At 46.2% G+C, this 13,712-nt stretch overlaps 1 protein-coding gene across 1 annotated transcript in view; it reads left to right on the forward strand.

The window, feature by feature from the left end:
* Nucleotides 1-13,712, forward strand: part of LOC137358240 (XK-related protein 6-like) — a 738,669-nt gene that overhangs the window by 365,432 nt on the left and 359,525 nt on the right. The window lies entirely within an intron of this gene.

Raw genomic sequence — 13,712 nt, forward strand, 5'->3', positions numbered from 1 at the left:
CAATGCACTGCTGTTTGTGAACAGTGCACTGCTATTTGTGAACAGTCATGTCCTGTTGGTGAACAGTGCAATGCGGTTTGTGAACAGTGCACTGCTATTTGTGAACAGTCATGTGATGTTTGTGAGTAGTGCTGTTTGTGAACAGTGCATTGCTGTTTGTGAACAGTGCAGTGCTTTTCGTAAACAGTGCAGTGCTTTTCGTGAACAGTGCAGTGCTGTTTGTAATCAGTGCACTGCAGTTTGTGAACAGTACCTTGCTGTTTGTGACCAATGCAGTGCTGTTTGTGAACAGTGCAGTGCTTTTCGTCAACAGTGCAGTGCTGTTAGTGAACAGTGCAGTGCTGTTTGTGAACAGTGCTGTTTGTGATCAGTGCAGTTCCATCTGTGAGCATTGCTGTGCTGTTTGTAAACAGTGCTGTTTGTGAACCATGCAGTGCTGTTTGTGAACAGTGATGTTTATGAGCAGTGCTGTTTGTGAACCATGCAGTGCTGTTTCTGAATAGCAATGTTGGTGAGCATTGCAGTACTGTTTGTGAACAGTGCAGTGCTTTTAGTGAGCAGTGCTGTTGGTGAACTCTGCCATGCTGTTTGTGATCAGTGCAATGCTGTTTGCGATCAGTGCTGTCAGTGAGCAGTGCAGTGCTGTTTGTGAACAGTGCTGTTTGTGAAGAGTGCAGTGCTGTTTGTGAACAGTGCTGTTTGTGAAGAGTGCACTGATGTTTGTGATCAGTGCAGTGCTCTTTGTGAGCAGTACAGTGCTTTTGGTGAGCATTGCGGTTTGTGAACAGTGCAGTGCTGTTTGTGAACAATGCAGTGCTGTTTGTGAACAGTGCAGTGCTGTTTGTGAGCAATGCACTGCTGTTTGCGATCAGTGCTGTTGGTGAACAGCGAAGTGCTGTTTGTGAACAGTGATGTGATGTTTGTGAGCAGTGCTGTTTGTGAACAGTGATGTGATGTTTGTGAGCAGTGCTGTTTGTGAACAGTGCAGTTGGGTTTGTAAACAGTGCCTCTATCAGAAGTGCCATTTGTGAGCAGTGCAGTGCTGTTTGTGATCAGTGCTGTTTGTGAACAGTGCAGTGCCGTCTGTTAACAGTGCTGTTTGTGAACAGTACAGTACTGTTTGTGAACAGTGCTGTTTGTGAACAATGCAGTGCTGTTTGTGAACAGTGCAGTGCTGTTTGTGAGCAATGCACTGCTGCTTGCGATCAGTGCTGTTGGTGAACAGTGAAGTGCTGTTTGTGAACAGTGATGTGATGTTTGTGAGCAGTGCTGTTTGTGAACAGTGATGTGATGTTTGTGAGCAGTGCTGTTTGTGAACAGTGCAGTTGGGTTTGTAAACAGTGCCTCTATCAGAAGTGCCATTTGTGAGCAGTGCAGTGCTGTTTGTGATCAGTGCTGTTTGTGAACAGTGCAGTGCCGTCTGTTAACAGTGCTGTTTGTGAACAGTACAGTACTGTTTGTGAACAGTGCTGTTTGTGAACAGTGCACTGCGATTTGTGAACAGGGCAGTGCTGTTTGTGAACAGTGCTGTTTGTGATCAGTGCAGTTCCATCTGTGAGCATTGCTGTGCTGTTTGTAAACAGTGCTGTTTGTGAACCATGAACTGCTGTTTGTAAACAGTGCTGTTTGTGAACAGTGGTGTCTGTGAACAGTGATGTTTATGAGCAGTGCTGTGCTGTTTATGAACAGTGCTGTTTGTGAAGTGTGCAGTGCTGTTTGTGAACAGTGCTGTTTGTGAACCATGCAGTGCTGTTTCTGAATAGCAATGTTGGTGAGCATTGCAGTACTGTTTGTGAACAGTGCAGTGCTTTTAGTGAGCAGTGCTGTTGGTGAACTCTGCCATGCTGTTTGTGATCAGCGCAATGCTGTTTGCGATCAGTGCTGTCAGTGAGCAGTGCAGTGCTGTTTGTGAGCAGTGTAGTGCTGTTTGTAATCAGTGCAGTGCTGTTTGTGAACAATGCAGTGCTGTTTGTGAACAGTGCAGTGCTTTTTGTGAACAGTGCAGTGCTTTTCGTGAACAGTGCAGTGCTGTTTGTAATCAGTGCAGTGCTGTTTGTGAACAGTACAGTGCTGTTTGTGACCAATGCAGTGCTGTTCGTGAACAGTGCAGTGCTGGTTGTAATCAGTGCAGTGCTGTTTATGATCATTGCAGTGCTGTTTGTGTGCAGTGCTGTTAGTGAACAGTGCCGTGCTGTTTGTGAGCAGTGCAATGTTGTTTGTGGGCAGTGCTGTTTGGAAACAGTGCAGTGCTATTTGTGAACGGTGCAGAGCTGTTTGTGAGGAGTGCAGTGCTGTTTGTGAGCAGTGCTTTTTGGTAACATTACAGTGCTGTTTGTGAACAGTGCCGTGCTCTTTGTGAGCAGTACAGTGCTTTTGGTAAGCATTGCAGTTTGTGAACAGTGCTGTGCTGTTTGTGAGCAATGCACTGCTGTTTGTGATCAGTGCTGTTGGTGAACAGTGCAATGCGGTTTGTGAACAGTGCACTGCTATTTGTGAACAGTCATGTGATGTTTGTGAGCAGTGCTGTTTGTGAACAGTGCAGTGGTGTTTGTAAACAGTGCCTCTATCATTAGTGCTGTTTGTGAACAGTGCAGTGCTGTTTGTGATCAGTGCTGTTTGTGAACAGTGCAGTGCCGTCTGTTATCAGTGCTGTTTGTGAACAGTGCAGTGCTGTTTGTGCCCAGTGCTAATTGTGAACATGCAGTGCTGGTTGTGAACACTGCTGTTTGTGAACAGTGCACTGCTGTTTGTGAACAGTGCACTGCTGTTTGTGAACAGTGCAGTGCTGTTTGTGAGCAGTGCTGTTTGTGAACAGTGCAGTGGTGTTTGTAAACAGTGCCGTCTATCAGTTGTTCTGTTTGTGAACAGTGCAGTTTGTGAGCAATGCACTGCTGTTTGTGAACAGTGCACTGCTATTTGTGAACAGTCATGTGCTGTTGGTGAACAGTGCAATGCGGTTTGTGAACAGTGCACTGCTATTTGTGAACAGTCATGTGATGTTTGTGAGTAGTGCTGTTTGTGAACAGTGCATTGCTGTTTGTGAACAGTGCAGTGCTTTTCGTAAACAGTGCAGTGCTTTTTGTGAACAGTGCAGTGCTGTTTGTAATCAGTGCACTGCAGTTTGTGAACAGTACCTTGCTGTTTGTGACCAATGCAGTGCTGTTTGTGAACAGTGCAGTGCTTTTCGTGAACAGTGCAGTGCTGTTTGTGATCATTGCAGTGCTGTTTGTGTGCAGTGCTGTTAGTGAACAGTGCAGTGCTGTTTGTGAACAGTGCTGTTTGTGATCAGTGCAGTTCCATCTGTGAGCATTGCTGTGCTGTTTGTAAACAGTGCTGTTTGTGAACCATGCAGTGCTGTTTGTGAACAGTGATGTTTATGAGCAGTGCTGTTTGTGAACCATGCAGTGCTGTTTCTGAATAGCAATGTTGGTGAGCATTGCAGTACTGTTTGTGAACAGTGCAGTGCTTTTAGTGAGCAGTGCTGTTGGTGAACTCTGCCATGCTGTTTGTGATCAGTGCAATGCTGTTTGCGATCAGTGCTGTCAGTGAGCAGTGCAGTGCTGTTTGTGAACAGTGCTGTTTGTGAAGAGTGCAGTGCTGTTTGTGAACAGTGCTGTTTGTGAAGAGTGCACTGATGTTTGTGATCAGTGCAGTGCTCTTTGTGAGCAGTACAGTGCTTTTGGTGAGCATTGCGGTTTGTGAACAGTGCAGTGCTGTTTGTGAACAGTGCAGTGCTGTTTGTGAACAGTGCACTGCTGTTTGTGAGCAATGCACTGCTGTTGGTGAACAGTGAAGTGCTGTTTGTGAACAGTGAAGTGCTGTTTGTGAACAGTGAAGTGCTGTTTGTGAGCAGTGCTGTTTGTGAACAGTGATGTGATGTTTGTGAGCAGTGCTGTTTGTGAACAATGCAGTTGGGTTTGTAAACAGTGCCTCTATCAGAAGTGCCATTTGTGAGCAGTGCAGTGCTGTTTGTGATCAGTGCTGTTTGTGAACAGTGCAGTGCCGTCTGTTAACAGTGCTGTTTGTGAACAGTACAGTACTGTTTGTGAACAGTGCTGTTTGTGAACAGTGCTCTGCTGTTTGCGATCAGTGCTGTTTGTGAACAGTGCACTGCGATTTGTGAACAGGGCAGTGCTGTTTGTGAACAGTGCTGTTTGTGATCAGTGCAGTTCCATCTGTGAGCATTGCTGTGCTGTTTGTAAACAGTGCTGTTTGTGAACCATGAACTGCTGTTTGTAAACAGTGGTGTCTGTGAACAGTGATGTTTATGAGCAGTGCTGTTTGTGAACCATGCAGTGCTGTTTCTGAATAGCAATGTTGGTGAGCATTGCAGTACTGTTTGTGAACAGTGCAGTACTTTTAGTGAGCAGTGCTGTTGGTGAACTCTGCCATGCTGTTTGTGATCAGTGCAATGCTGTTTGCGATCAGTGCTGTCAGTGAGCAGTGCAGTGCTGTTTGTGAACAGTGCTGTTTGTGAAGTGTGCAGTGCTGTTTGTGAACAGTGCTGTTTGTGAAGAGTGCACTGATGTTTGTGAGCAATGCACTGCTGTTTGCGATCAGTGCTGTTGGTGAACAGTGAAGTGCTGTTTGTGAACAGTGATGTGATTTTTGTGAGCAGTGCTGTTTGTGAACAGTGATGTGATGTTTGTGAGCAGTGCTGTTTGTGAACAGTGATGTGATGTTTGTGAGCAGTGCTGTTTGTGAACAGTGCAGTTGGGTTTGTAAACAGTGCCTCTATCAGAAGTGCCATTTGTGAGCAGTGCAGTGCTGTTTGTGAACAGTGCAGTGCCGTCTGTTAACAGTGCTGTTTGTGAACAGTACAGTACTGTTTGTGAACAGTGCTGTTTGTGAACAGTGCTCTGCTGTTTGCGATCAGTGCTGTTTGTGAACAGTGCACTGCTATTTGTGAACAGGGCAGTGCTGTTTGGGAACAGTGCACTGCTGTTTGTTAACAGTGCAGTGCTGTTTGTTAACAGTGCAGTGCTGTTTGTGAGCAGTGCTGTTTGTGAACAGTGAAGTGGTGTTTGTAAACAGTGCCATCTATCAGTAGTTCTGTTTGTGAACAGTGCAATTCTGTTTGTGAGCAGTGCTGTTTGTGAACAGTGCCGTGGTGTTTGTAAACAGTGCCGTCAATCAGTACTTCTGTTTGTGAACAGTGCAGTGCAGTTGGTGAGCAATGCACTGCTGTTTGCGTTCAGTGCTGTTGGTGAACAGCACAGTGCTGTTTGTAAACAGTGCCGTGCCGTCTGTTAACAGTGCTGTTTGTGAACAGTGCAGTGCAGTTTGTGAGCAGTGCTGTTTGTGTACAGTGCTGTTTGTGAGCACTGCAGTGCTGCTTGTGAGCCGTGCAGTTCTGTTTGTGAATGATGCTGTTTGTAAGCAGTGCTGTTTGTGAGCAGTGCTGTTTGTGAACCATGCAGTGCTGTTTGTGAACTGTGATGTTTGTGAGCAGTGCAGTGCTGTTTGTGAACAGTGCTGTTTGTGAACAGTGCTGTTTATGAGCGGTGCAGTGCTGTTTACGAACAGTGCTGTTTGTGAACCATGCAGTGCTGTTTCTGAATAGCAATGTTGGTGAGCATTGCAGTACTGTTTGTGAACAGTGCAGTGCTTTTAGTGAGCAGTGCTGTTGGTGAACTCTGCCATGCTGTTTGTGATCAGTGCAATGCTGTTTGCGATCAGTGCTGTCAGTGAGCAGTGCACTGCTGTTTGTGAGCAGTGCAGTGCTGTTTGTAATCAGTGCAGTGCTGTTTGTGGGCAGTGCTGTTTGGAAACAGTGCAGTGCTATTTGTGAACGGTGCAGAGCTGTTTGTGAGGAGTGCAATGCTGTTTGTGAGCAGTGCTTTTAGGTAACATTACAGTGCTGTTTGTGAACAGTGCCGTGCTCTTTGTGAGCAGTACAGTGCTTTTGGTAAGCATTGCAGTTTGTGAACAGTGCTGTGCTGTTTGTGAGCAATGCACTGCTGTTTGCGATCAGTGCTGTTGGTGAACAGTGCAGTGCTGTTTGTGATCAATGCTGTTTGTGAACAGTGCAGTGATGATTGTGAGCAGTGCTGTTTGTGAGCAGTGCAGTGCCGTCTGTGAGCAGTGCTGTTTGTGAACAGTGCAGTGCCTTCTGTTAACAGTGCTGTTTGTGAACTGTGCAGTGCTGTTCGTGATCAGTGCTGTTTGTGAACAGTGCAGTGCCGTCTGTGAGCAGTGGTGTTTGTGTACAGGGCAGTGCTGTTTGTGAACAGTGCAGTGATGTTTGTGAACAGTGCTGTTTGTGAACAGTGCACTGCTGTTTGTGAACAGTGCAGTGCTGTTTGTGAGCAGTGCTGTTTGTGAACAGTGAAGTGGTGTTTGTAAACAGTGCCGTCTATCAGTAGTTCTGTTTGTGAACAGTGCAGTGCTGTTTGTGAGTAATTCACTGCTGTTTGCGATCAGTGCTGTTTGTGAACAGTGCTGTTTGTGAACAGTGCACTGCTGTTTGTGAACAGTGAAATGCTGTTTGTGAGCAGTGCAGTGCTTTTGGTAAGCATTGCTGTTTGTGAACAGTGCTGTGCTGTTTGTGAACAGTGCAGTGCTGTTTGTGAGCAATGCACTGCTGTTTGCGATCAGTGCTGTTGGTGAACAGTGCAGTGCTGTTTGTGAGCAGTGCTGTTTGTGAACAGTGCAGTGGTGTTTGTAAACAGTGCCGTCTATCAGTAGTTCTGTTTGTGAACAGTGCAATTCTGTTTGTGAGCAGTGCTGTTTGTGAACAGTGCAGTGCTGTTTGTGAGCAATGAACTGCTGTTTGCGATCAGTGCTGTTGGTGAACAGTGCAGTGCGGTTTCTGAACAGTACACTGCTATTTGTGAACAGTCATGTGATGTTTGTGAGCAGTGCTGTTTGTGAACAGTGCCTCTATCAGTAGTGCTGTTTGTGAACAGTGCAGTGCTGTTTGTGATCAGTGCTGTTTGTGAACAGTGCAGTGCCGTCTGTTAACAGTGCTGTTTGTGAACAGTGCAGTGCTGTTTGTGAACAGTGCTGTTTGTGAACAGTGCAATTCTGTTTGCGATCAGTGCTGTTGGTGAACAGTGCAGTGCGGTTTCTGAACAGTACACTGCTATTTGTGAACAGTCATGTGATGTTTGTGAGCAGTGCTGTTTGTGAACAGTGCCTCTATCAGTAGTGCTGTTTGTGAACAGTGCAGTGCTGTTTGTGATCAGTGCTGTTTGTGAACAGTGCAGTGCCGTCTGTTAACAGTGCTGTTTGTGAACAGTGCTGTTTGTGAACAGTGCACTGCTGTTTGTGAGCAGTGCTGTTTGTGAACAGTGCAGTGGTGTTTGTAAACAGTGCCGTCTATCAGTAGTTCTGTTTGTGAACAGTGCAGTGCTGTTTGTGATCAATGCTGTTTGTGAACAGTGCTGTGCTGTTTCTGATCAGTGCTGTCTGTGAGCAGTGCTGTGCCGTCTGTGAGCAGTGCTGTTTGTGAACAGTGCAGTGCCTTCTGTTAACAGTGCTGTTTGTGAACTGTGCAGTGCTGTTCGTGATCAGTGCTGTTTGTGAACAGTGCAGTGCCGTCTGTGAGCAGTGGTGTTTGTGTACAGGGCAGTGCTGTTTGTGAACAGTGCAGTGATGTTTGTGAACAGTGCTGTTTATGAACAGTGCACTGCTGTTTGTGAACAGTACAGTGCTGTTTGTGAACAGTGCAGTGCCGTCTGTTAACAGTGCTGTTTGTGAACAGTGCAGTGCTTTTTGTGCACAGCGCTATTTGTAAACAGTGCAGTGCTGTTTCTGAACAGTGCTGTTTCTGAACAGTGCTGTTTGTGAACAGTGCTCTGCTGTTTGTGATCAGTGCTGTTTGTGAACAGTGCACTGCTATTTGTGAACAGTGCAGTGCTGTTTGTGAACAGTGCTGTTTGTGAACAGTGCACTGCTGTTTGTGAACAGTGAAATGCTGTTTGTGAGCAGTACAGTGCTTTCAGTAAGCATTGCAGTTTGTGAACAGTGCAGTGCTGTTTGTGAGCAATGCACTGCTGTTTGCAATCAGTGCTGTTGGTGAACAGTGCAGTGCTGTTTGTGAGCGGTGCTGTTTGTGAACAGTGCAGTGGTGTTTGTAAACAGTGCCGTCTATCAGTAGTTCTGTTTGTGAACAGTGCAATTCTGTTTGTGAGCAGTGCTGTTTGTGAACAGTGCAGTGCTGTTTGTGAGCAATGAACTGCTGTTTGCGATCAGTGCTGTTGGTGAACAGTGCAGTGCGGTTTCTGAACAGTACACTGCTATTTGTGAACAGTCATGTGAGGTTTGTGAGCAGTGCTGTTTGTGAACAGTGCCTCTATCAGTAGTGCTGTTTGTGAACAGTGCTGTTTGTGAACAGTGCAGTGCCGTCTGTTAACAGTGCTGTTTGTGAACAGTGCAGTGCTGTTTGTGCACAGTGCTAATTGTGAAAATGCAGTGCTGTTTGTGAACAGTGCACTGCTGTTTGTGAGCAGTGCTGTTTGTGAACAGTGCAGTGGTGTTTGTAAACAGTGCCGTCTATCAGTAGTTCTGTTTGTGAACAGTGCAATTCTGTTTGTGAGCAGTGCTGTTTGTGAACAGTGCAGTGCTGTTTGTGAGCAATGAACTGCTGTTTGCGATCAGTGCTGTTGGTGAACAGTGCAGTGCGGTTTCTGAACAGTACACTGCTATTTGTGAACAGTCATGTGATGTTTGTGAGCAGTGCTGTTTGTGAACAGTGCCTCTATCAGTAGTGCTGTTTGTGAACAGTGCTGTTTGTGAACAGTGCAGTGCTGTTTGTGCACAGTGCTAATTGTGAACATGCAGTGCTGTTTGTGAACAGTGCACTGCTGTTTGTGAGCAGTGCTGTTTGTGAACAGTGCAGTGGTGTTTGTAAACAGTGCCGTCTATCAGTAGTTCTGTTTGTGAACAGTGCAGTGCTGTTTGTGATCAATGCTGTTTGTGAACAGTGCAGTGATGATTGTGAGCAGTGCTGTTTGTGAACAGTGCTGTGCTGTTTCTGATCAGTGCTGTCTGTGAGCAGTGCTGTGCCGTCTGTGAGCAGTGCTGTTTGTGAACAGTGCAGTGCCTTCTGTTAACAGTGCTGTTTGTGAACTGTGCAGTGCTGTTCGTGATCAGTGCTGTTTGTGAACAGTGCAGTGCCGTCTGTGAGCAGTGGTGTTTGTGTACAGGGCAGTGCTGTTTGTGAACAGTGCAGTGATGTTTGTGAACAGTGCTGTTTATGAACAGTGCACTGCTGTTTGTGAACAGTGCAGTGCTGTTTGTGAGCAGTGCTGTTTGTGAACAGTGAAGTGGTGTTTGTAAACAGTGCCGTCTATCAGTAGTTCTGTTTGTGAACAGTGCAGTGCTGTTTGTGAGTAATTCACTGCTGTTTGCGATCAGTGCTGTTAGTGAACAGTACAGTGCTGTTTGTGAACAGTGCAGTGCCGTCTGTTAACAGTGCTGTTTGTGAACAGTGCAGTGCTTTTTGTGCACAGCGCTATTTGTAAACAGTGCAGTGCTGTTTGTGAACAGTGCTGTTTGTGAACAGTGCTCTGCTGTTTGCGATCAGTGCTGTTTGTGAACAGTGCACTGCTATTTGTGAACAGTGCAGTGCTGTTTGTGAACAGTGCTGTTTGTGAACAGTGCACTGCTGTTTGTGAACAGTGCAGTGCTGTTTGTGAGCAGTGCTGTCTGTGAACAGTGCAGTGGTGTTTGTAAACAGTGCCGTGTATCAGTAGTTCTGTTTGTGAACTGTGCAGTGCTGTCTGTTAACAGTGCTGTTTGTGAACAGTGCAGTGCTGTTTGTGAGCACTGCTGTTTGTGAACAGTGCAGTGCTCTTTGTGAGCAGTACAGTGCTTTTGGTAAGCATTGCAGTTTGTGAACAGTGCAGTGCTGTTTGTGAACAGTGCAGTGCTGTTTGTGAGCAATGCACTGCTGTTTGCGATCAGTGCTGTTGGTGAACAGTGCAGTGTTGTTTGTGAGCAGTGCTGTTTGTGAACAGTGCAGTGGTGTTTGTAAACAGTGCCGTCTATCAGTAGTGCTGTTTGTGAACAGTACAATTCTGTTTGTGAGCAGTGCTGTTTGTGAACAGTGCAGTGGTGTTTGTAAACAGTGACGTCTATCAGTTGTTCTGTTTGTGAACAGTGCAGTGCTGTTTGTGAGCAATGCACTGCTGTTTGTGAACAGTGCACTCCTGTCTGTGAACAGTCATGTGCTGTTGGTGAACAGTGCAATGCGGTTTGTGAACAGTGCACTGCTATTTGTGAACAGTCATGTGATGTTTGTGAGCAGTGCTGTTTGTGAACAGTGCAGTGCTTTTCGTGAACAGTGCAGTGCTTTTCGTGAACAGTGCAGTGCTTTTCGTGAACAGTGCAGTGCTGTTTGTAATCAGTGCAGTGCTGTTTGTGAACAGTACCTTGCTGTTTGTGACCAATGCAGTGCTGTTTGTGAACAGTGCAGTGCTTTTCGTGAACAGTGGAGTGCTGTTTGTAATCAGTGCAGTGCTGTTTGTGATCATTGCAGTGCTGTTTGTGTGCAGTACTGTTAGTGAACAGTGCCGTGCTGTTTGTGAGCAGTGCAATGTTGTTTGTGGGCAGTGCTGTTTGGGAACAGTGCAGTGCTATTTGTGAACGGTGCAGAGCTGTTTGTGAGGAGTGCAATGCTGTTTGTGAGCAGTGCTTTTTGGGAACATTACAGTGCTGTTTGTGAGCAGTGATGTTTGTGAACAGTGCAGTGCTCGTTGTGAGCAGTACAGTGTTTTTGGTAAGCATTGCAGTTTGTGAACAGTGCAGTGCTGTTTGTGAGCAGTGCTGTTTGTGAACAGTGCAGTGGTGTTTGTAAACAGTGCCGTCTATCAGTAGTTCTGTTTGTGAACTGTGCAATTCTGTTTGTGAGCAGTGCTGTTTGTGAACAGTGCAGTGCTGTTGGTGAGCAATGCACTGCTGTTTGTGATCAGTGCTATTGGTGAACAGTGCAATGCGGTTTGTGAACAGTGCACTGCTATTTGTGAACAGTCATGTGATGTTTGTGAGCAGTGCTGTTTGTGAACAGTGCAGTGGTGTTTGTAAACAGTGCCGTCAATCAGTAGTTCTGTTTGTGAACAGTGCAGTGCAGTTTGTGAGCAATGCACTGCTGTTTGCGTTCAGTGCTGTTGGTGAACATTACAGTGCTGTTTGCGAACAGTGCCGTGCCGTCTGTTAACAGTGCTGTTTGTGAACAGTGTAGTGCAGTGTGTGAGCAGTGCTGTTTGTGTACAGTGCTGTTTGTGAGCAGTGCAGTGCTGCTTGTGAGCCGTGCAGTTCTGTTTGTGAACGATGCTGTTTGTAAGCAGTGCTGTTTGTGAGCAGTGCTGTTTGTGAACAGTGCAGTGCTGTTTGTGAACAGTGCAGTGCTGTTTGTGATCAGTGCAGTGCTGTTTGTGAACAGTACAGTGATGACTGTGAGCAGTGCTGTATGTGAACAGTGCTGTGCTGTTTATGATCAGTGCTGTTTGTGAACAGTGCAGTGCTGTTTGTGAACAGTGCAGTGCTGTTTGTGAACAGTGCAGTGATGATTGTGAGCAGTGCTGTTTGTGAACAGTGCAGTGCTTTTCGTGAACAGTGCAGTGCTGTTTGTGAGCAGTGCAATGTTGTTTGTGGGCAGTGCTGTTTGGGAACAGTGCAGTGCTATTTGTGAACGGTGCAGAGCTGTTTGTGAGGAGTGCAATGCTGTTTGTGAGCAGTGCTTTTTGGGAACATTACAGTGCTGTTTGTGAGCAGTGATGTTTGTGAACAGTGCAGTGCTCGTTGTGAGCAGTACAGTGTTTTTGGTAAGCATTGCAGTTTGTGAACAGTGCAGTGCTGTTTGTGAGCAGTGCTGTTTGTGAACAGTGCAGTGGTGTTTGTAAACAGTGCCGTCTATCAGTAGTTCTGTTTGTGAACTGTGCAATTCTGTTTGTGAGCAGTGCTGTTTGTGAACAGTGCAGTGCTGTTGGTGAGCAATGCACTGCTGTTTGTGATCAGTGCTGTTGGTGAACAGTGCAATGCAGTTTGTGAACAGTGCACTGCTATTTGTGAACAGTCATGTGATGTTTGTGATCAGTGCTGTTTGTGAACAGTGCAGTGGTGTTTGTAAACAGTGCCTCTATCAGTAGTGCCGTTTGTGAACAGTGCAGTGCTGTTTGTGATCAGTGCTGTTTGTGAACAGTGCAGTGCCGTCTGTTAACAGTGCTGTTTGTGCACAGTGCTAATTGTGAACATGCAGTGCTGGTTGTGAACAGTGCACTGCTGTTTGTGAGCAGTGCTGTTTGTGAACAGTGCACTGCTGTTTGTGAACAGTGCAGTGCTGTTTGTGAGCAGTGCACTGCTGTTTGTGAACAGTGCAGTGGTGTTTGTAAACAGTGCCGTCAATCAGTAGTTCTGTTTGTGAACAGTGCAGTGCAGTTTGTGAGCAATGCACTGCTGTTTGCGTTCAGTGCTGTTGGTGAACAATACAGTGCTGTTTGCGAACAGTGCCGTGCCGTCTGTTAACAGTGCTGTTTGTGAACAGTGCAGTGCAGTGTGTGAGCAGTGCTGTTTGTGTACAGTGCTGTTTGTGAGCCGTGCAGTGCTGCTTGTGAGCCGTGCAGTTCTGTTTGTGAACGATGCTATTTGTAAGCAGTGCTGTTTGTGAGCAGTGCTGTTTGTGAACAGTGCAGTGCTGTTTGTGAACAGTGCAGTGCTGTTTGTGATCAGTGCAGTGCTGTTTGTGAACAGTACAGTGATGACTGTGAGCAGTGCTGTATGTGAACAGTGCTGTGCTGTTTATGATCAGTGCTGTTTGTGAACAGTGCAGTGCTGTTTGTGAACAGTGCAGTGATGATTGTGAGCAGTGCTGTTTGTGAACAGTGCAGTGCTTTTCGTGAACAGTGCAGTGCTGTTTGTAATCAGTGCAGTGCTGTTTGTGATCATTGCAGTGCTGTTTGTGTGCAGTGCTGTTTGTGAACAGTGCCGTGCTGTTTGTGAGCAGTGCAATGTTGTTTGTTGGCAGTGCTGTTTGGGAACAGTGCAGTGCTATTTGTGAACGGTGCAGAGCTGTTTGTGAGGAGTGCAATGCTGTTTGTGAGCAGTGCTTTTTGGGAACATTACAGTGCTGTTTGTGAGCAGTGATGTTTGTGAACAGTGCAGTGCTCGTTGTGAGCAGTACAGTGCTTTTGGTAAGCATTGCACTTTTGTGAACAGTGCAGTGCTGTTTGTGAACAGTGCAGTGCTGTTTGTCAGCAATGCACTGCTGTTTGCGATCAGTGCTGTTGGTGAACAGTGCAGTGCTGTTTGTGAGCAGTGCTGTTTGTGAACAGTGCAGTGGTGTTTGTAAACAGTGCCGTCTATCAGTAGTTCTGTTTGTGAACAGTGCAATTCTGTTTGTGAGCAGTGCTGTTTGTGAACAGTGCAGTGGTGTTTGTAAACAGTGCCGTCTATCAGTAGTTCTGTTTGTGAACAGTGCAGTGCTCTTTGTGAGCAATGCACTGCTGTTTGTGATCAGTGCTGTTGGTGAACAGTGCAATGCGGTTTGTGAACAGTGCAGTGCTATTTGTGAACAGTCATGTGATGTTTGTGAGCAGTGCTGTTTGTGAACAGTGCAGTGGTGTTTGTAAACAGTGCCGTCTATCAGTAGTTCTGTTTGTGAACAGTGCAATTCTGTTTGTGATCAGTGCTGTTTGTGAACAGTGCAGTGGTGTTTGTAAACAGTGCCTCTATGTTTAGTGCTGTTTGTGAACAGTGTAGTGCTGTCTGTG

Source organism: Heterodontus francisci, chromosome 3 (assembly GCF_036365525.1).
Source record: "Heterodontus francisci isolate sHetFra1 chromosome 3, sHetFra1.hap1, whole genome shotgun sequence".
Classification (NCBI taxonomy): Eukaryota; Metazoa; Chordata; class Chondrichthyes; order Heterodontiformes; family Heterodontidae; genus Heterodontus; species Heterodontus francisci.